This window comes from Notechis scutatus, chromosome 1 (genome assembly GCF_049901735.1).
Source record: "Notechis scutatus isolate UNSWTSFEM ecotype Mainland chromosome 1, rNotScu1.2, whole genome shotgun sequence".
Taxonomy (NCBI): Eukaryota; Metazoa; Chordata; class Lepidosauria; order Squamata; family Elapidae; genus Notechis; species Notechis scutatus.
Genome location: NC_142009.1, coordinates 128,558,018 through 128,581,554, shown reverse-complemented (window position 1 = coordinate 128,581,554; position 23,537 = coordinate 128,558,018). Strand labels below are relative to the sequence as shown.

Here is a 23,537-nt window from a genome sequence, read left to right as displayed (position 1 = left end):
TTGACACCCCTGCTCTAAAGCATTTGGAGCACTCTAATTTTTAAAGTTAGTTAGATCACTGTTAGTTATCTGGTATTATCTGACCATGCTGGAAATATCAGTGAGAAATATCTGAAGAATATAGCAACTTGTTCTTCCAAGCCAGGCATTTTCTTGAGGTAAACTGCACAATTGAGGGAAAATGCAAGAACTCTTCAACTTTTTCCTTATTCTGCTCACCTTCCTCTTTTTACTAAAGTATTTAGGTGGTTCATAAAACACAAGAAAGATACAGAAGCAACTGTTAATTGCTGTAATTTTAGATTGACTTAAAAAAAGAAACTGAAAAGGAGTAAGAATAGCAATTACATGTAATGACTCTCAGTCAGCTATAGCTAATATAACACACTGAAACGTTTTCTCTTTCTTCCATATCTATGCGTGTGCAAATACACATACATATGTAGTCTACTTGCTGTTGAAAGTTCCCAAATTGGATAATATAAAGTAAGATGATAAAACCCAAAATTATAAACACTGAAATCATATAAAGATCTGAAACCATAGAAGAAGATTATGACAGGTCTGGAAGCAGAAACTGGACCACATCTGGAAAGCATTGTGCAGAGGAAGACTGGGTTATGTTGCACTGAAGTTGATGGCAAATAGTACATAGATATTTTTTTAAAAAATCCTGGCACTGCACTTGGTTGAACATTTTGGGAGCCAATTTTATGACATTTTATGGGTTGAATTGCAGTGTAATCAAGTAATCGGTTTTAATTTTCCCACTAGGAAGAAAAAAAATAACTCCACACAGACATCAACTTAAACACCTTTTGGAATTCCCGTTTTATGACCTGCAAATGTGCAATCCTAAGTAAAAGCCAAAAAATCCTTGTTAACAAGATATAAAATAAATTAACTTTCTGGTACAGATAGTCCTCGACTTACAACAGTTCATTTAGTGACTGTTTGAAGTCGGTCCTGGAATGGCACTGAAAAAAGTGAGTTATGACCATTTTCCACACTTTGCACCATTTCAGTATCTCTATTGTCACGTGATCAAAATTCAGATGCCTAGCCACTGACTCATACCAGTTGACAATTAAAGTGTCCAGAGGTCATGTGATCCCTTTTGCAGCCTTCTGACAAACACAGTCAATGAGGAAGCGAGATTCATTAACAACTTCAGTGAGTCACTTAACAACTGTGACAAGAAAAGTTGTAAAATGGGGTAAAAGTCACTTAACAAATATCTCACTTAGCAACAGAAATCTGTGGCCCAGTTGTGGTCATAGGTTGAGGAGTATCCATAGTCCATTAGAAACCTATGTATGATTTGATTGCTTATAGTAACCTATGACTATTACTAAGTGTTGTATCTTATGATACTAGATGAATGTACTTTATTTTTTCTTACGTATACTGAGAGCATTTGCACCAAGACAAATTCCTTGTGTGTCCAATCACACTTGGCCAACAAAGAATTCTATTCTATTCTAATTTTAATCTGTCTATCAGTTATAACTAATATTAGCACATTGTGCCACATTCAATGATTTATTGCAGCATCCTTAAACTAAATTTCTTTGGCTAGGACACCAAAAAAGGTGTAAACAAATATCTTTGGAGTGGGTTGGTGTTCCCCCACTTTTTATAGCAAAATATGTGCTCTGAATTGTTCCAAAAAGCATAAATCAATATAAAGTTTCTCTGAGGATGATCTCAAAATTTCCTAAAAAGTTTTAGGCAGAGGTTACAGAGGTTGCAGTAAGTGTTAACATTCTTGGCTGATCTTACTTTATTGATGTCTTTGGTCTTCAGAGAAGACAGGGTGGTTAAATGCTGAGTCTGGCACAATTAAGAGAGTCAATACCTTGTTTACAACATGTGGGAATAATCTGATGCCTGTCTGAGTAAGCCCTCAGGGTAATTGAGAGGGAGAGAAAGATCCTCCTCGATTCTGGGATGGCTATATTCAAACTTCCCTTTTCTAAAACTCTGTCAGTGAGATAGATGGAATGTGGGAGGCATGTAATACTTTCATTTGTTTTATTGGTAAAAGATATCCTTCACCGTAGTTTCAATATTGTCCCAAAGGTGCTTTTCAAAGAAGCTTTTTGACTGAGAAGGGAAACTTTTTCAAAGAAAAACCAGAAAGTCCAGTTGCTTTTTGAAAAACCATGACCTGGATGACTGAGAATCTCCATAGATATGTAGTTTCAATATGTTCACAATATCAAGTGAAATTTCTCAATCTTGGCAATGTTCTTTATAATCTAAAGTTTGGCTTTTTGTACTCCAAACAATGTTCAATATTTGCCTTTGAAAATTAAACAATTTTATAGCAACAGCTCTGTTCAACTATTAACTTGCAGAATTTGATAAGCCCATACCTTTAAAACAATTACTTCAATCCACAGATATCCGGAAATATTGAGATTAACCTCAGTTAAGAGTATATGAGTTTTAACCTTTAACCAGTCATCTAATAAAAAAAACAATGTTTGAGAACTTTATCATCTAAAGCCAGTCCTAAATTGTGCTTGAAATTAAGATACTCTGGGAAATATTTAACTTTTTACAAGTTATGTATAAGCTGTACACTTGTTTCCATATGATGTGTAACTCCTTAGAATAATTAGTAGCCTTTGAGCATCAGGATATTTGGTAACTACAAGAATATCTTGTATCTGAAAAATTAACTTATGTTGAGCTGCTATGGGCATCTTTGTCCTAGGGACAGACAACATGAGTAACATGTGAAAAATATTTCACTTCTATATGCACACAGCTGCCTATATGTAAGACAGAAAACTAGCAATTTGAAAGAAAAAGCCCCTTAAGGATGGAAAGGATATAATGAAGAAAATAGTGGTATATCATAATTTAAAATAGCATGAGGAAACAGGATCATTGATAACCTGGAGGAATTTATGGTGTGGTAGCTAGTTGTTCTTCATTGAATGAATGGAAATGACAGGTTTTGTGAACCCAACCATACAGCATTTCAGCACCCAACATTACAGCATTTTGTGAACCCAACCATACAGCATTTGGTGTGTGTTGAAAAAATATTCTTAGCATCCACCAACTATTTACTTGCATCTAGACCATCAACCTTAGGAATTGTAAGAAGTGTAGACTTTAACTCCCAGAATTCCCAGCCAGTGTGATAGTGAGGAATTCTGGGAATTGAAGTCCACACATCTAAAAAATTGCCAAGATTGAGAAACACTGATCTAGACATCATTGATTTTGAAGCAGAAGCTCAACATACTTTAGCCAAGATGCATCCTTCATTTAAAAGTGCTGAAGCAGTGGATTTTTGCTGGTACCAGATCTGTTTTGAATGCGAGCCTGGTTTCTTTGGAGACATTTGTTATAAGGTATATGTGATTCCCAATTTTTTAAAATTTAAATACTCCTAGTGAGAGCAATGGTCTAGCTACTTGATTTGTGCTCAGCACTGTACAGTCACAACTATGCTTGGACAGATATATTGGTATCAAATGTATACAAAAAATATGAAGTCCTGGAGTTTATTCCTGTTATGAATCAGGCTCTGAGTACTGAATCTAGCACAATGTGTTTGTGGAAAGCCTGTGGTATGTTCACAGTTGACCTATAAAGGAGAGAAGAGCTTCAGCAAGATGATCCTTCTATAAATAGATGACTTGTCCAAGAATAAATGCACTTACTGTACCCTTTAATAGAACACCATGCTCTGCTTAATCTTCATTGCATTATCTTGTCTCCAACATTTCATTTCATATTTCATGTTTACTTATTTGGCTGCATAATTTGCTTTTTCCTGACAGCTCAGTCCAAACAATATTCATAAAGGGAAGAAGGAATGGAGAAATGGAATGTCTTATTTGTAGATTTTTTTAAAAATAAGGATGCGTGAAATAATCCCAGAACTGAACAAGCTTTTTGGACGAGAAGTGAAATGTTTTCAAAGAATAAAACCCAAGAAAGACCAATTGTTGTTGGAAAAGAACCTTTGGGACAACCATGATCATGGGCCGAATGCGTCATGTGTTGGCCATGCCCACGCCCAGTTTAGCGAAGGGGAAAAAGTCCCGATACGTCATGTGATGATGACGTGATGATATGAGTTTGACATCCCTGATCTGGATAATTGAGAAACTCCATAGACAATCCCAAAAAATAACTTTAGACGGACATACAACTTATTTGGCAAAATTCAAAATATTACTAATTCTCTGAATGAGCTCAAGAACACTGAGATATCTACTGTGGTCAGGTGTAGAGCCTTTCCTCGTTGGCAATTTGTAGCAACATCTGAACCCCTGGCAACCTAATTTTATCTCCAACCTTGACACCCATCTCATCCCTAGCCCATGTTTTAAATTATGTTAGTTTCCTATTTGCATCCCAGAAAAACTCCAGTCTTTTTCTTGAGCTGCTGAAGCATCACAGAAGTAAAAACTTTATAGAATAATTTCATCTCTTTATGAAGATGTCATTTTATCAAAAAGGTGTTCCATCACAATGTATAAAATTTGGGCTGTTGCATCTGGGCTACAAAAGGATAAGCTAAGAGATGCCTAGGTGACAGTGAGTTTCATTACCTACACATAGTAGCCATACATCCCATTTGGTTAGCTAGATAGTGTAGCAATGAGGCCAGGACAATCAAAGAGCTAAATGGACAATATCTGGTGACATCAAAATATACAGTCTGATGTGGATTGCAACTGTTTGGGGTAATATTTGATTGTTGCATCACATCATTCTGGCCATCTTGCAAATCTTATTCTCTGTCTGTAATGAATCCTTCAACCTGATAGCATCAGTTCCCATTTCCATGACATTGCAATTTTGACGAAGTTCTCACCCTTTCTTTCTTCAGTTGATGTCAATAGGGAAAATTTTGTTAGAACGTTACTAGCCTTTTTATTTGTGAATAAGAATGAATGGTGTGCGAAAATTGTATATGTGAATGTGCATTGGTTATGGATTTCTAGCCCCAAAGCTAATTATTTTAGATTATTACTTTATTTTCATGTTTGATTTTAATCTGGATTTTAATTATGTTTCTGTTTAGGGTTTGCCTTATATTCTCTTTACTATTGCAAGCCATCTTGTTTGTCAAGGAGATAGAAAAATGAGAGTATAAATGAAATAATTAATAATCAAATGCAAATAAGAGAGATTCACCCTTGGGCTAAAATACAATTTTATTAATAAGCCAGTGTTATGGTGTTGAATTTATGAAACCATTTGCTGTTTTCTGAATGTTATAGGAACTGTTATGACTACTAGTAACATACTGCAAGTATTTCCAATAATATTAATTTTCCATATATAATAGTAATTCAAAGACTGTTGTCAAATATAAGAGTTATTATGGTCATAGATATCTAAAGGCATTTTTTAAAAACACAAGAAGAGAAACTATAGCATACATATTAGATGTTATCCACACAAAAGGCAAATGAAATATATGCACAAATACATCTCATAAATTTACTTTTATGATTTGCATCAACATAACTAAAGCTATATCTTACACTCTCAAAATTACAGAAATAGTAGGTCTTGGACAGCATTTTTAAAAAGTTACATTTTTACCCATCAATGCAAATACCAGAGCAAGTTTTTCAAGTTCTGAATGCAAACTGAGTTCTGGTACTGTAAAAGTGCTCTTGAAAAAGAAGTCAAATTATTATTATTATTATTATTATTATTATTATTATTATTATTATTATTATTATTATTATTATTATTACTATTATTATTAAAATTCATTTGCCTATCTCACGGTGGAGCTAGGCAATCCAGCTCAGTTTGTTATCCTGGAGTTTCATGCCTGAGTGCTAAGAATGCTCTGTTTTTTCTCAGAAGAAGATTTGGTGGAAAATAAGTCATAACTTGGGAAGTTTGGTCAATTTGTCCCACAATTCAGAAACTTATTTACCTGAATGTAACCAAGCAACAAAAGGCAGGAGGAATTCTAGCTCTCTTGTTGATTTGCACTAGATTGTACAGATTTTGATTACGGTAGAAGGCTCAATTTTTTCCCCATAAAAACTATGTCCTGAATTGCAGCCTGACATTCAGATGTTAAAGGAGCAGGAAACAGGGAAAATAATAATAATAATAATAATAATAATAATAGCAGCAGCAGCAAATGGTGCCTCTGTAATGAGAAGGATGAAACAGTTGACCATTTAATCAGTGGGTGCAGCAAAATTTCACAAAATGACTATCTAGAACACCATAACCGAGTTGCTAAAATCATTCACTGGAAACTGCCAAAAGTTTGGATTTGAGTATAGTAACAACTACTGGGAACATCAGGTTGAGAAGGTTCTGGAGAATAAAAAAAGACAAGATCTTGTGCGACTTCAGAATTCAGACTGACAGGCACTTGGCCCACAACACACCTGACATAACAATAGTTGAAAAGAAAAAGGTTTGGTTCATTGGCATTGCAATACCTGGTGATGCATGAATTGAAGACAAGCAGCAAAAAAAAAATCACACAGTACCGGAACTTACAAATTGAAGTTGAACAACTTTGGAAAAAGAAATCATGTATTATCCCAATTGTAACTGGAGCCCTTGGAGCAATACCTAAAGGGCTACCTCGCTATTTGGAAATTCTGAATTTATCAGACTTGAATACCCTGATTCTACAAAAAACCACCCTACTTGGTACAGCTTATATCCTCCGACGCTACCTGAACAGTTCCTAGGTCCTTGGTTAGGACTGGAGCTGGTGAGCCAGCCCCAAAGGCTGTGAATCTCTCCAAAGATTAACAACAACAACAACAACAACAACAACAATGCCTGTTCTTATTCCTACAAACATTGAGGCTATGTGTGATGTAGAGGTGCTTTCAAATAAGTGTTCAACCCATTCTGAATATAAACAATGAACCAAATGAAAAAAGTTACTAAAGATATGTATGTATGTATGTGTTTAATTATAAGGAAACATCGCATTTACTTTTTGCAAAGTCACAGCCTTCATTATCTGTATCATATAGAGACTAACATTACCTGTACTTAGTAACACAAACTGTTGTTATTTAGGCCTAAAAGAATTATTCCTATTCTGTGCAATCAAGCTGCATGAGAGCAGAGGATCGAAGGAAGAGCTATGATTTCTCCCAAACCTGTGGTTTTTTTTTCCTTTTGTAATAAAAAAGTGTCGATTTTTCTTATGTTGATTCTCCCATTTCCTGTGATCCGAACATTTTATCATTTCAGGTCTTGTAAATTTCACAGATGTAAAATTCTTCATGATCATTTTGTGTACTATGCCAGATTCAAGATTAGATGTCCTGATTTGAACGATGCAACGGTTTGATCAGCTGCTCAAATGGAGAGAACTGAAAGAATCTCTCCCTTGCAAAGTGATAGAATGAGGGGTAAATTTTTCTGATCATACTTTCTCTCATAAGTTTAACTTGGTTTTCCAAACTTACAGCATACATTTGAGGACATTCTGTGGTTCTTATCTCCCACTCTGAAAGGGTTTACACCAGGGGTGTCCAACCTTGGCAACTTTAAGCCTGGAGGACTTCAACTGGCTGGGGAATTCTGGGAGTTGAAGTCCTCCAGGCTTAAAGTTGCCAAGGTTGGACACCCCTGGTTTACACATTCTCATTACTCATTTATTCATCCCCGTTAAAATTTAAAGTGATTTTTTTTTTCATTCTGTTTGGAGTCACATTTGACGATATCTCTCTATTTTCCATATTTTGCTAATGTCTGGTGTCACGGTAAGAGAACAGCAAGTTCATTTCAAAACTACACCTGGTTCTTCAAGGGGAAGTGCCAACTAATTCGCCTTATCCAACTCCACTCTAGTACAAGCAGTCCTCGACTTACGACCACAATTCAACCCAAAATCTCTGTTGCTAAGGGAGACATTTGTTCAGTGAATTTTGTCCCATTTTACGATATTTTTTTGCCACCATTTTTTTTGCAATTGTTAGTCACATGGTTGTTAAATGAATCTGGCTCCCCCAAAGTCTTTGCTTGTTAGAAGGATGAAAAAAGTGATTTCATGACCCTGGGACACTACTGTTGTCACATATAGGAATTGGTTGCCAAGCACCTGAATTTTGATCACTTGATGATGGGAACGCTGCAACGGTCATTAAGTGTGAAAAAAGGTCATATTTCACTTTTTCAGTGCTGTTGTAACTTTGAACTGTCACTAAATGAGCTGTTATAAATCGAGGACTACTGTACTTCAATCTTTCTTTTTTAGATTAAGTTTCAGTTTGTTTGCTCTCATCCATAGCTTGTTTGGACCTTTCCTGAGGATTCATCTAGTTTTCCAGTATTTTTTATTTCCCTTTATAGTTTATGTTTTGATAAACTAATAAAAAAATTGTAAAGATATTTCCCCCCCTCATCCATTCCTAATCCTAAACTTGTTTGCTAACAAGACTCTGCAAGTTGCAGGAAAATATGGCCATAGACCCAGAAGGCATAGTTGATATCTCTGGCATCTGGTAAATGACATGGTTTGTATCAGCAAGCCATCAGCAAGTTGTCTATTTTATTTATTTTATTTTATTTATTTTGTCAAGCGATTATAAGATAACAGGCATAAGTATAACATAGTTATGAATACATGAAATGGATACATATAAGAAAAATAAAAAGAAACAATAGGACAGGGACAGTAGGCACGTTGGTGCACTTATTCACACCCCCTACAGACCTCTTAGGAAAGGGGTGAGGTCAATAGTAGACAGTCTAAGGTTAAAGTTTTTGGGGTTTGGGGAAGAAACCACAGAGTCAGGTAGAGTATTCCAGACATTGACCACTCTGTTGCCGAAGTCGTATTTCCTGCTATCAAGTTTGGTGCAGTTTACCTTGAGTTTGTATCTATTGTGTGCTCTTGTGTTGTTATGGTTGAAGTTTGTATCTATTGAGTTTGTATCTATTGTGTGCTCTTGTGTTGTTATGGTTGAAGCTGAAGTATTCATTGACAGGTAAGTCATTGCAATGTATGATTTTATATACTATACTTAGATCAGACTGAAGGCAGCGTAGTAATCTGCAATGAGTAGAGGAGTGGAGAACTCTTCTTGTGAAATATTTCTGGAGTTTCTCAACTGTATTAATATCAGATACATAATGCGGGTTCCAGACTGATGAGCTGTATTCAAGTATTGGTGTAGCAAATGTTTTATATGCTCTAGTTAGTAGTGTGATATTACCAGAGAAAAAGCTACGTAGGATTAGGTTAACAACTCAACGCCTTTTTGGCTATGTAGTTACAGTGGGCTTTAGCACTTAGATCATTAGAGATGAGTATTCCAAGGTCCTTTACAGAGCTTGGATCATCAACAAGGTCTTGACTATTCAGCTTGTATTTTATTTTCTGATTTTTTTGCCAATATGTAAGACAGAGCATTTATTTGTTGAGATTTGAAGTTGCCATTTGTTTGACCATTCTGATACATAGTCGAGGTCTTTTTGAAGGATAGCAGTATTGTTGGTTATATATAGTTATATATAGTTTATATATATAGTTATAGTTATAGTTATAGTTATAGTTATAGTTATAGTTATAGTTATAGTTATAGTTATAGTTATAGTTATAGTTATATATAGTTATATAGTTATATAGTTATATAGTTATATAGTTATATAGTTATATAGTTATATAGTTATATAGTTATATAGTTATAGTTATATATATATAGTTTTATATATAGTTTGTTTTCTGAGGTTTTCGCGGGTATCTGTATGTGGATCTTTGGTTATTCGGGTTTTCTCCCGCATAAAATTGGAAGTATCTAGTCGACATTTCGATGAAGTCTCATTCATCATCTTCAGGCTTGTGTCTTCGAATTTGTGCTTCTCGGAGTAATGTGAGCTTGCAGCTGCTTCTTCCTTTTAACTGCTAGTGGGGGTGTGACTTGATTGGGTGGGGGCTTGGCTGTGTTCTGATTGGTGGGGGTGTATTCTCATTGGTTGGGGGTTTGGCTGTGTTCTGATTGGTAGGGGGGTTGGCTGTGTTCTGATTGGCTGGGGGTGTGTTCTGTTCAGGTGGGGGCCAATCACAACACAGTCAAGCCCCCACCCAATCAAGTCACACCCCCACTAGCAGTTAAAAGGAAGAAGCAGCTGCAAACTCACATTACTCTGAGAAGCACAAAGCCGAAGACACAAGCCTGAAAATGATGAATGAGACTTCATCGAAACGTCGACTAGATACTTCCAATTTTACGCGGGAGAAAACCCGAATAACCAAAGATCCATATATATAGTTATATATATAGTTTTATATATATATAGTTATATATATATAGTTTTATATATATATATAGTTATATATGTAGGTCTAGGTGTATTTGGGTCTTTTCCCATGTAAGATTAAGGGTATCTTGGTGATGTTTCGGCGAGGTTATATATATATGTATGTATGTATGTATGTATGTATGTATGTATGTATAATATCTCTGGCATTTGGTAAATGACATGGTTTGTATCAGCAAGCCATCAGCAGAAGCTAAGTTATCTATTTTAAAATGTGTTTTATAGATATCCTGTCTCACTGAGATACAGATTATGTTTTATGAGAGTCTCCAGGGACAGACGTGCAAATGGAAATCTTGAATTATCATCCCATCTCATACAGGACTGTCTGTATTAAGAAAATTTCAGGGCAAAATCACCCCGTAAAGTCATCATAACCCTGAGTAATTTTCTTGGCAAGACTTCTCTCAAAAAAAACCAAAAAACCTAAAACTAGATAACACAGAGTTATTTTTTCTTTTTGCCCTGTTCATAAATTCAATTGGTTATGAATTCCAGTTCAGCAACGCACTTCACTTCTCAAACTGGTCTCAAAAAGTATGCTGGACAGTGTTGTGAGGTTGCCACATTACCAAAGTTTTTTCAAGTTATGTTCTGCAGAATCCTGAGGTTCTCTAGAGACTAGGAGTAAAAAAAAAAGTTCACTCAAACCCAGCCAGGAACCTCCCTGGCCATTTTTATGAATAAGGTGGGAAGGGCAAGGCCAGTGGACATTCAGGAGCCCCATATTTCCTGAGGGAGTTTCTTTTCATCATGACTAATCACTCTGTGGGTGTCTGCATGGCACGCAGTGGGGAATTCCAGGAAAAGTTCTTGTTGACTAATAGGTTCTATGGCCTGAAAAATCTGGAAAACCCCTGCTGTGTGCCACCCCCTGGATCTCATACCCAAGAATATATGAAGTACCTCCACTGATCCAGTGAAAACTCTCCTTGGTAGTTGATATATGAAGCGATGGATGGAAACTAATCAAGGAGGGAACCAGAGGTGGTATTCAGCAGGTTCTGACCAGTTCTGGAGAACCGGTAGTGGAGATTTTGAGTAGTTCGGAGAACCAGCAAATACCACCTCTGACTGGCCCTGCCCCCATCTATTCTCTGCCTCCTGAGTCCCAGCTGATCAGTGGGTCTTCTTTTGTTGCCCTGCACAGGAGAACGGAGCTGGAAATAGGTTAGTGGGGTGAGGAGAGAATGGGGATTTTGCAGTATCCTTCCCCTGCCACACCCACCAAGCCATGCCCACAGAACTGGTAGTAAAAATTTTTGAATCCCACCACTAGAGAGAACCAACCTAGAACTAAGGAGAAATGTCCTGACAGTGTCATGCCCCTGTTGGATTCCAAGGGAGAGGTGGAACAGCTGACAGGGAGTGGGACCATGGCTCTGGTGGCTGTGGAGGAAACTGGGGAAGGACATAGTCTGGTTGGGCATTCAGAGGAAGACCCAGGAAGACTCTTCATCCTAGGTCAGGCAGTGAGGAATGGATAAGGGAGCAACGTGGATTACGGGGGAGAAAAAGGCCCTGATTCCCTTCATTAGCTGCAGCTGGGAAAACAGGATAAAGAGGGTGTTTGCGTACAGCTCCTTGCTGGAAGCAAAGCGTGAATTATTTTGGTTTGTCAAGTCTTATCTGAGTTCTGGCATCCTCCCAACTGCATGTGTTTCGTTATCTTTTGAAGTCTTCAATTCCTTATCTTGCCCTATCTCGTTAATTGCTGCAGTGTGGTTTGTGTTGGTTTTTATTTATAATTTATATGTACTTTGGGTTCAGATGGAATTTCTTCCCTTTAAAAACTGTTCTTGGGAGATTTTTTTCTCTGGCCGATGATAACTGGACATTGGAGGCCAAGTTGGAGGTATTAAAGGGACTTTACCTATTTTTGTGACTTTTTTGCTTTTGTGCCACGCCCTGGGTCATCACAGACAGTTAGAATGATTAACCAGTGGGACAATATGTCTCCAGAAATTGTGGGTGCTCCAACACTGCAAGTTTTTAAGAAGAGACTAGAGTAGGGGTTTGGACTAGACCTCCAAGGTCCCTTCTAACTCTGTTAATGATCATCTGAGTGGTTGCCCCTGAATGGAGAAAGCCCAGCTTCAAATCTCTAATTAATTTATGACAATAACAGAAGGATCTCTAAGCCAGTCAACAAGTCAGTTTATCACAGTTTTAGACCAGTACAAAGCACTCCAAGCTAACTGACACAGGATAACCTTCAAAGTAGTGGTGGGATTCAAAAAATTTTTACTACCAATTCTGTGGGCATGGCTTGGTGGCCATGGCTTGGTGGCCATGGCAGGGGAAGGTTACTGCAAAATCTCCATTCCCTCCCCACTCCACTAACCTGCTTTCCAGCTCCATTCTCCTGTGCAGGGCAACAAAAGAAGACCCAGCCCATCAACTGGGACTTAGGAGGCAGAGAATAGATGGGGGCGGGGCCAGTCAGAGGTAGTATTTGCCGGTTCTCAGGACTACTCAAAATTTCTCCAGAACTGGTCAGAACCTGCTGAATATCACCTCTGCTTCAAAGGGTAGTAAGGCTGAACTGCTTCCCCCAATTCAGTGTGAACTTTAATCCATGTTTAAAAAATCCATTGACTCCCCCTTTCTTCAATGCACTAAAGATGGCCACAGATCAGTCGCTGGAAAAATGTACGTATCAGTGTTGGAGAAAGGGGGAAATGTTGCAATAGAATCCTTCTGAGGGCAGAAAGGTCCCTTGCTTCATGCTTAAAATCCAAGGGTCAGTTTCTTCTGGCATGGTCTAAGCAAATATAAAATGAAGACTGGTGCTTGGTTGCTAGGCCGTCTCTGTTCTGTAGAAGTTGACAGTTAGCAGCCAGCAAATATATGCTTCTTTTGTTATTATTAAAAGACTAACCCTTGGATCTCGAGATCAACTTACTTGAGGTTCATGGAAGAAAAATTTCCCAACCCCTCCTACAAGCACCTTTGATCTAAAGGGATTAGTTTAGAAACTGCCTCCAGCGAGGCAGACGGGAGAGGCTTTCCTATGAGCCCAGCTCAACTGCCTGTTCCTGAAAGCTGTAAAAATAGACCCGAAAAGGTTATAGACACACATCAGATGCGTGGGTTCCTACAGCATGTTGAGCCACAGCATGGTTTGCTTGGTTCCGGCTCTGTGCATTGGGTGATCCTAGACATCCTGGTTTTTAAATCATGACCCGTGGCTTAGTACTTTCAATGAGCCCATGTAAGGGCTGCCCACCCATCGAAGCATGGATAAGGCAACAGTGGATCAAAGCAATATTCGAATGAAGTCAACGCTGGTGAATTTAAAAGGTTGGATGAGAGGAGAATTGAAATTGGGTAGTTGGCATACAATGAGACCCGTATTTGAATCCGTTTGACTGAAAGAAGACATCACCTTTTAGTTAAACCCAGCCCAGGATTGTTACATATGTTACATAGGACTTTTCAAGTTATTAGACCAAGCTTACTGAAGCCTAGCTTGTGAGGTGTACCTCCCTAAGGGTCCAGAGGAATTGTGAAGAACCTTTTACATTCTTAGGATGAATCCATCTTTCCTAAAGTTTCAATGGGTTGCTTTCGTTGTTCATTTGTCTTTATTCTGGTGCTTAGATCCTTAGAGAAGGTGTGCATATTAAGTATACATTAAAGGGAGATATAATGGCAAAAGATTTAGGAGCTCCTGTTCTAGAACATCACTGGCACGTTAAATCAATGTCTTCATAGGCCGGGATGGGAAAATATTGGGCACCAAAGGATGACAGGTAGTCCTCGACTTACAACCATTCATTTAATGACGGTTCAAAGTCACAACAGCACTGAAAAAAGTGACTTATGACTACACTTATGACCATTGCAACATCCCCACAGTCACATGATCAAACTTTGGGTTCTTGGCAACCAGAGTGTATTTATGATGGTTGCAGCATCCCAGAGCCTGGAATGGTCATTTGCAACCTTCTTAGGGAGCTTCTGAGAAGCAAAGTCAATAGGGGAAGGCAGATTCACTTAATGATAGCATGATTCACTTAGCAGCTATAATGATTTGCTTAACAACCATGGCCAAAAGGTAATAAAAAAAGGGGCCTAGCTCACTTAACAACTATATATTGTAGAGTCCTAATGGACATCAAGATGCTACAAAAGCGGGGGAAAGCACACGGGCAAAGCCATAATTTTCCATTCTTATCTAGTGTTGCAAGGAGACTTTTTTTAAATAACGGGGCATTTTTATTGCGCTACCATTTTCATGTGCTTCCAGTTGCATATAACATCAGGACACGGATCGTTTTCAGCAATCAGGGTCAGAGAAAATTCAAGGAGCATAAAAAGAAAAAATTATGGATCTACTGGCTAACCTTAATTAATTATAGGAGTTGATCTGGCAAGTTGAAATTCCCTTTGCACTTTGTGGTTCTGATTCTGCCTCCTCTTCACCGTGACTCACCTGGTTAATATTTTGAAAGACAGAAGATCTCTCTTCTGGTAGAGCTTCTAGACATTTTGCATGGATAAGGGGGAATCTAGAATGAGGAGATCCCTACTTTAAAAGTGACCCACTTCCAGATGTAGGTTCAGTCAATACTTTGATACGCTTCGTTAAGTGCTCTGATTTTCCTTCAGTCAGACCTTGTTTTAAAAGAGATAAATGTTTTAGGCTGTTAGGAAAGAAGATATAGCAAATTTAAATTACATATGAGGATTATATGTAAGAAATTAATAGATGGGAATTATTTTCCTTTCTACGTTTAGTTCATTTCTATAATCTCAGGAATATAATCATATCATTAAGCTATTAGAAAGGTGGACCATCTCCAGAATGAGGTTTTCACCTTCACCTTCTTCCAGTGTAGCTTGCTAATTTGGAGTATGGGACATGGTTTTGGTACAATTCCAACTGAATTACATGATAGTAAAGACTCTGAGCATCGCTCAAAACCCAAACAGATTTCTGTATTTAAATGTTGGATTAATATCTAAAGGGATTAGTGTATTTGAGGTATGTCCCAAGGATGCTTTTTCAAAAACCAGCTGGACTTTCTTTGTTTTTCCTTGAAGACATTTCTCTTCTCATCCAAGAAGCTTCTTCATCTGAAGAAGGAACTTTGAAGCTTCTTGGATGAGAAGCAAAATGTCCTCAAGGAAAAACAAAGTCCAGTTGCCTTTTGAAAAAGCATATTTGGGACCACCATGATCTGGATGACTGAAAATCTCCATAGAACATGTTTGAGTTATGTACACTTATTTTCCCGAAAACAAGATAGTTTTTGATGGCTTGAACAACTTTCCCCACCTATTTAATGTATGTTCTTCTTGTCACATCTTCTCTACACACTATCGTGACAAAGTGGTGAGTTTATCCAGAAATCATTTGTACTGGATTCAATGGAGTTTGCTGCCTAAGGCTGGGTCTGCTGCTGGAATCTTTGCAAATCAAGCTCTGTCTTTTTGTTGGACTCCATAGTATAACACATGCTTCATTCTCTAAATTCATAAAACTATTGGAAAGAAAGATATGATAGTTTCATTGTAGCCCCATAAATCTCTCTTGATTTCAATTCCGAGTCTGTGAACTCCAACAAAATTCTCATGAGAAAACAAGCATCTATCTATAAAAACTCCCGAACTCCCTGTGGGATCTTGGCTGGTTTAGAAGAGTTCAAGGGTTGAAAGCTGTGACTTGCTTGCTAAGATTTTCTCAGTAAATACACAATGGTAACACAGCAATAAGAAGTACTGCACTCAGTATAAGGGAAGCCCATCCTTCTTTACATGATTTTGGAGCCACCAGATTTAAAAAGAAAAGAAATTAAGACAATCTTAACTGTTTGGGTTCGAAATGAGCTATCATAACTCTTTCTCCTTTTAACAGAGTGTATTCACATTATAAACACTGTGCTTTCTGTTTTGAAAAAGTTTAACCTTGCATTTAGATGATGAGAATAAGGATCAGACACATGGGGTGACTGCCATTCTATCACCAAATCTAGAAGAAAGTTCTGTTGGCCATTATTAAGTACTTTCTTTCTTCTAGAGAATTTGCAACCAACACTACATGGAACATGGTAAGAATGATTCTATAATCCTCGAGAAAGCTCCGAGAGATCATTCATGTTCAGCTGTCATTGTGTATAGATGTCCTTCAAGATTTCCATTCTTTTTAACATATCTTTCCTGGAATACATTCCAGGTAGTGCTGTTTGAGCTCTTCTGACATTTTGGGAACTAATGGGTTCAGTTCTCCCAAATACATTACAAATACCTCCTTTTGGATATAGCAATTCCACATCCAACAAAGTATGTGTAATCTGCATGTAAGTGTTGTTATGGGCAGGGGTGTATATTCTTATTCTTGAATAATATTAGAAAATTTACAGAAGGCTGAAAAGGAATATTGGAATTTAAATGACATTTGTCCTTTAAAATTCAGTCTATATAATATTAAAAAATAATTAAGGCCCCTTCCTGTTAACTGAACATATTTGTTTAAAAAAGATCAAACCCTAGTTTAGAGGAACATTTAGCAAATATCCAATATTTTTCTTCTGAAATTAGGAAAATAATATTAATTTATTAAACTCATAGGCCAGCCAACTAATGAAAAAATACGGTCTATTTATAAGGTATGTTAAGATGTACTGAAAATCATCTGTAATATGTTGGTGTTGGTGTTAGATGTTGGTGTTAATGCATTTTGGGGGTTCTTAAACAAAGAGAATGCCATAGTCTCAAAGTCATTTGATTAAGGGTAAGCTAAATTTAATTGTTTTGGTGCCCATATTGTTGCCATATATGTTCCAAAATACAATTTGAAAACAAGGTCCCTTCCTATTGCATATCCATAGGTGCCTTTTAAACACTGATATAAGCTGCCACAGTAAACTACCCTCCAAATTTGATCTATGGAGTTGATTCTACCCTGTTTCTCCAACAATACGGCCTCCCCCAATAGGAAGTCCCAGCATGTTTTATAGGCATGAAATGAAATGAAGCCCCTCCCCCCAAATTAAGGCCTATATTAAAACATGCGAAATGGGGGGGAATGGTGGGGGGCTTGCCGTTAGGAAGTACTTTTGTTGCACACCCGGATATGGTGCGGCCTGCGTTGACCCCAATACGAAGTGCCCACCAATGCCGAGGTCAACATCCAAGCTGTCACCACCCGCCCACCCGAAGATGCAAGGGGGGGGGGAATTAAGTCACCCCCAAAAAGACGACCTAGCCATTTTTTCAGGGCTCAAAAAAAAAAAAAAGACCCGGCCTTATTATATGAGAAACACGGTAGATGAGAGTGGTAGGGCTCTTCTCTTGAAATGGAAACCAAAAAGCCTCTCAGAAAAGATGAACCTTCTATGACTAGACTTCCACTGGAGGACAGCATTTTTTTCAGCCATCTGGTGGTCTTCTAGATTTCTTTTTTTTTAATCCAAGATGATAGTCCTAAGAAAACAGTCAGCAGAGTTTTCTGGAATATTTATTATGCTTAATCAGAGAAGACAGGTGAATGGTTACCAGGCTGGCCTCAGTTTTAGAGATCCCAATAGTAGGGTTGTTAAACAAAGCGGGGGGCAGAATTAGATCATGCTTGACTGAGTTTAGGCTGGCAAGCAAAGCAGCCTCTTCTTCTGAGACAGATGCCAGCATCAAGTAAAAAGAAAAAATAGTACTGAAAAATGTGTAACTTTTGAGACAAGTATTATACACAACCATGAACACACATACACAAAAAAAAAAAAAACCCCCCCCAAAAAAAAAAAAAAAAAAAAAAAAAAAAAAAAAAAAAAAAAAAAAAAACCCCCCCCCCCCCCCCCCCCCCCCACTACATATATAATATGCATACTGGTATATATTATATATATATATATATTACTAAGTGCGATCATGTTGGGATATATACCATATACATTGCACATGCATGTAAGTGTGTATGGGAACACATGGATGTATTCTAAGAAATTACTAAAGAGAGGGAAAGCCCATTTTACTAAAGACTGGAGTGAAGAATGTAGAACTGGGACTCATTCTGTAGTTGTTCTTGTCAGAAATAACCATTTCAAATAAATATAACCTCAAATTTGAGTTTATAATGGAACACTGACTATTAGCTTTGGCACTGAAAATACCATTCTAATTCTGATTCCTTTTTTTAAGTGTAGATTCTGAAGCTGAGAATATAGCTAAAGCATAAAAGGTTCCATGGGACAGAAGTAGCTCTGTGGTAAAGCTTATTGGCTCATATTGCAGTGTTTGCTTTTTTTTTTTTAATCCAGTAGAACAGATGGATGCCCAGTAGGGCCCCTGGCTTTGTTTTTACTTTTCTCCCTCCAAGCACAGGTCCCATCATCACCCTCCACAAAGAAACTTCAGAATATTTCAAAATTGAATGCATTTATATCATCTCTCAAGAAAATCCAATATAAGTGACAAGGATATCGGTTTCAAACTTGAGTTTTCTGTTCAAATACTTTCATTTCTGAATTCAGTTTGTGATCTGGAGAAAAATATTCAGTAATGTTTGCTTTGGTAGATTTATTATAGCAATAGCACTTAGACTTATATACCACTTCACAGTGCTTTACAGCCCCCTCTAAGCAGTTTGCAGAGTCAGCATATTGCCCCCAACAATCTGGGTCCTCATTTTACCCACCTTGGAAGGATGGAAGGCTGAGTCAACCTTGAGCCTTGAGGATCGAACTGCTGGCAGTCAGCAGTATTGCAGAAGAATTAGCCTGCAATACTGCATTCTAACCACTGCGACACTATGGCTAATAGAGAGGTGATATGGTTGATTAAACCTGATTTAAAAAAATAATAGGATAGCATACCACAGATCCACTTTTCCTAAGAATATTTCTGAACTCCCATTTAACAATCAGCTTATCTCAGTCAAATCCATCCAAAAATAAGTGTCTTATTTCACAGCAAGGGCAAGATGAAGGGGATTAGCTTGCATGACAGCAGAAATGAATATCTTTTTTAGCTCAAAACGGGTTGCTGATTGGAGGGATGATGAGAAAGAATTGGGGGTGGGTTTTTTTAAAGCAATTTTCAACGGGCCTCCCAGGCAGTTGAGCCCAGAGGTTGCATTTTCCAGTGGAGGGTTCCAATGATTTCCAATGCTGGAGGATTTCAGTATTTGGGCAGCTGTGCTATGAAGATTTGCAGCCATTATAATTTTATTTTATTTATTTAGAACATTTATATAGCCGCCCCTCTTTAAGACAACTCTGGGTGGCTCTCAATAAAAATAAATGAGGAAATAGATTAAAAGGGCTCTACATATGTAGAGTTTGGAGCAGGAAAATGTGGTATTGTAAGTATCACATTAAATGTTAAATTTGATGAGGGGTGAATATGTTATAATTGTTTCTTAAATGATAAACCCCAAATATTTTGTATTTTGTTTGGTTTAAGGTCTGGTTACTTGGTGGGGGGTTTTTTAAAGCCAAATGGTTGTCTTTTTTCTCATTTTCTGTCATAATCGTTATTCCAGAGCAACAATATCCAAACAATCTAGAATTGCACCTGATTACATATGGTAATGTACATAATTTAATCATAAATTACTAACTATGAATACACAATCCAATCATAATTTTAAGCCAAGAGAAATAAAATTGCAATACAGTTTTTTTTTAAATCAACTTCTAGGGACACGTTCAAACCAAAGGAATTATCACACACCAAACCAAAAATAGAGAACGTTCTCAGAAAATATTTACTCAACAGAGTGCCAATGGCTTCAGCTGGGTTGCTAAAAAAAGAAGCAGTTAAGGTGGGTAACCTCTTTCTGCCAAAAACATGCTTAGCTTCTAATCCTGGCCCCAAATCATAGCATCCTTGGGAGAACCAAGTTATAGCAGGACTATCTCAGTGCTGATAAGAGTTTAATTTGGAAGCCCAAGGTCTATTCCTACATTTGATCATGAAAGGCCTTTGCACTGTGAGTGAATTGATACTTCCAGAATGCTCAGTTCCAGAATGCTCAGCTATCACAAAATCCAAGTAAATGCTGTGTTAATCTTCAGCAGCCCAATACTGATCCCCCACCTCGTTTCTTTCTTTCTATACCATCAAAAAAAAAAAATATCTTCAGAATGTCATTTGTGGAATCAAAGAGCTCAACATTTTTCCCTTTCTTTTCTTCCTGCAGGGAGAGGGCCAGGTCTTTTGACCTTGCTGAGTTAATTCTCTCAGGTTCTGAGATCATGTCAGATTAATTCCTGTAACATCATTCCCAATGCTTGGAGAATCTCCATGGTTCATTTCCATCCTCCACATGATCCACTCTTCCCTGTCCTCTGCTCTTCGGAGACAATAGCCGTAAAAAGACCCTAGTAGATTTTAAAATACCAGCAATAGTTTCAAAGACTGTGTTTGCTAGCAATTCTTCTCTAAGGATATTCAAAATATTGTACGTACAAACCATTCCCAGCACTTTGGGCTGTCCTGCATTCAAACCAATACATTCAGTCCAGGCAGCCTTGAATTCAAGGTCAGAGATCACACTTGAAGACACAAGTTCAAGGCAGAAAATGTTTCAGGATGGAGATAATGCAAAAGGCTGTTGGAAGAGACGGCTAAGAGAAAGAAGAGAAATGAAGGCATTGAAATGTTAGAGGAAGGGTGGAGAACAGTGGTGGGATTCACAATTTTTTACTACCGGTTTCTGTGGGCATGGCTTGGTAGGCGTGGCAGGGGAAGGATACTGTAAAATCTCCAGTCAGAGGCAGTATTTGCTGGTTCTCCTAACTACTCAAAATTTCCGCTACCGGTTCTTCAGAACAGGTCAGAACCTGCTGAATACCATCTCTGGTGGAGAACTATGGCCCTTTTACGACCTGTGAATTTCAATTCCGAGAATTCCTGAGCCGCCCATTCTGGGAGTTGTTCACAGATTGCAAAAAAAAAAGGGGGGGGGAGGCATAGTTCCCCACCCCTGCATTAGAGAGATTGTTATGTATTGTATACATAACAATTTGAAGTCAAGGGAGGCAACTAAGGGGAGGGGAGGTTATATGTAGGTTTAGGAACGATGGCGGAGCTGAGCAAACAAACTGAATTGGAGCAGAGGTAAGTCTACTCAAAGTTGAAGAAGCCAGAATTTAAATAAATAAACTAAGGTGTCCTGGGAACTTGACTTTTTTCCAGTTTTCTATGGCTTTCACCTGAACCCACAGGCCCAGTGATATCAATTCTGTCTTCCTAGTGTTTCTCAACCTTGGCTACTCTTAAGATGAGTGGACTTTTTGCTGGAAATGCAAAAAAAAAAGGAGGGAACATTCTTCCATATGTGGTGGTCTTGTACAGAGGCTCAAAAATATTGACAGAAAATTAGAAAATGGTTGGAAGAAATAACAATAGAAGAGATCGAATTCAAACCAGAACTCTTTCTATTAGGGATCTTTAATAAACAATTCCCCCAAATAGTGAAGTATACAATAGTACATATTTTGACAGCGGCCAGACTGACCTTTGCACAATGTTGGAAACAACCTCATATCCCATCAGAGGAAATGATTATTCAAAAAATATCAAGTTGTGCAGAGATGGACAAATTAACTTTGGCATTAAAAGGGAAAGACACATCAATGTATTACAACAGCTGGAACTGCTGGTATGAATGGATAGATCAAAGATCGATTAAACAATAAAGGGCAAAAGAAGTTATGTTATAATTGTAGTAGTGACTATATATGAATTGTACAGAGGGCATAAAAGAAGGTTGAAAATAAGGTCCCACAAACTGTCGAGGATGGAACTGTTTTTAATTGTTTTCTGATTTTTCTTTCTACTTTTCTTTCTTTGTTTCCCTTTTCTTTCTCACATTTATGTATGTGTTGTTTGTCTATTTTAATTGTAAAATTAATAAAGTTTATTTTAAAAAAAAGATGTATAGACTTCAACTCCCAGAATTCTCCAGTCAACATGTGGGCTGACAAATTCTGGGAGTTGAAGTCCACACAATTTTAAATAGCTAAGGTTGAGAAACACTATCTCAAAGCATCTGCTTCTCATGACACCTCAGCCAAAAACTCACTTGAATAACCAAGAAGTTCCTCTGTTCCTTTCCTCCTTAATGCTACTTCACACCTCCATCGGAGGGGCAATGCCTCTGTTTGGCAATATATACGAGTCCTATTATTTGAATTAAATTTCCACTTGACCCACTACAATCATGTTTCTAATCCTTTTGTGAACTTGCTGGGCTGAAGGGCTGAAATTAGAAATAGGAGGGGCACAGCAGATAGCAGAACCTACTAGTTGATTTTGGTGGAAAGAAAAAGATTTGGATAGACTGGTGTGAAATTATAATTTTCTTGAAACTTGAAGTTTTTTAAAAAATTTATTGAATAAACATTAAAAACAATTAAACACAGTACAATTTTCCTGGCAGTTATTTTGCCATACATGCTATAACATAAAACCACTTGTTGTCCCCAATTCGGGTCTGAGCCTGGTGCCGAAGCCAATGCTGAACGCCAGACACGAGGTGCAGGTTTTCTGATTGCTTTTTATTGGAGTACTCCAAGGAAAAGGGCTCCTGATCAAAATGCCAAGAGCCCAGAACAAAGGGTTAAGTAAATTTTATACATTTCTCACTAAAGGAGAAGGCGGGACAAAGCACGATAATAAGAAACATTTTAGTAATAATTCTACTATTTATTCTGTTGGTCTCTAACTGTCCCTATTCCTAGGTCTTGGCTAATGAAATCCCTAGGAGTTATCTAATGTTCATTTGATTTGCTGCAGGGCAATCTCTACTTCTAACTTTTAGCTAAGGTTTGCAAGTTGGCTAACTCGTATTACTTTTATTCCAATTAGCCAGGATTGTTACAAGTTACATCTGCATATCTTCTGTGGATAAGGATTCTTTGTTCTTGCCAGGCAGACATCATAATTACAGGATTTCTGATTTACTTTGAAGTGTGTGCCATGACCTGGCTTTATTTTAGCAGATGGCCCGTCAACTTATAACAGTTAATCTCTTATTTTACATTACTACGTTGGTGCTATAAACGTATATAATTTCCTATTTACAACCCTAATTTCCTTGCACATTATTTTTACATAGTCGTTATATCCACTATATTACATTATCTTTAGCTTAAAGATCATCCACCGAAACTTGGAGTTTTTGTGCCACTAGAGATTGATAGGGCTCTCCCGCTACAATCTGGGTTTGTGCAAATTGGAGAATTGGGCAAAAACCTATTAAAGCTCCAAAATTAAGCTGATTATGA

General features: G+C 37.6%; 1 long non-coding RNA gene across 1 annotated transcript; it reads left to right on the top strand.

Annotated features, from left to right (window-relative positions):
- Positions 1 to 6,923: 6,923 nt before the first annotated feature.
- LOC148132987 (uncharacterized) lies at positions 6,924 to 22,814 on the top strand. The gene is made up of 3 exons (XR_015745729.1): positions 6,924 to 7,135; positions 7,228 to 7,388; positions 20,447 to 22,814. It is a non-coding gene; the product is annotated as an uncharacterized LOC148132987 (long non-coding RNA).
- Positions 22,815 to 23,537: the final 723 nt, after the last annotated feature.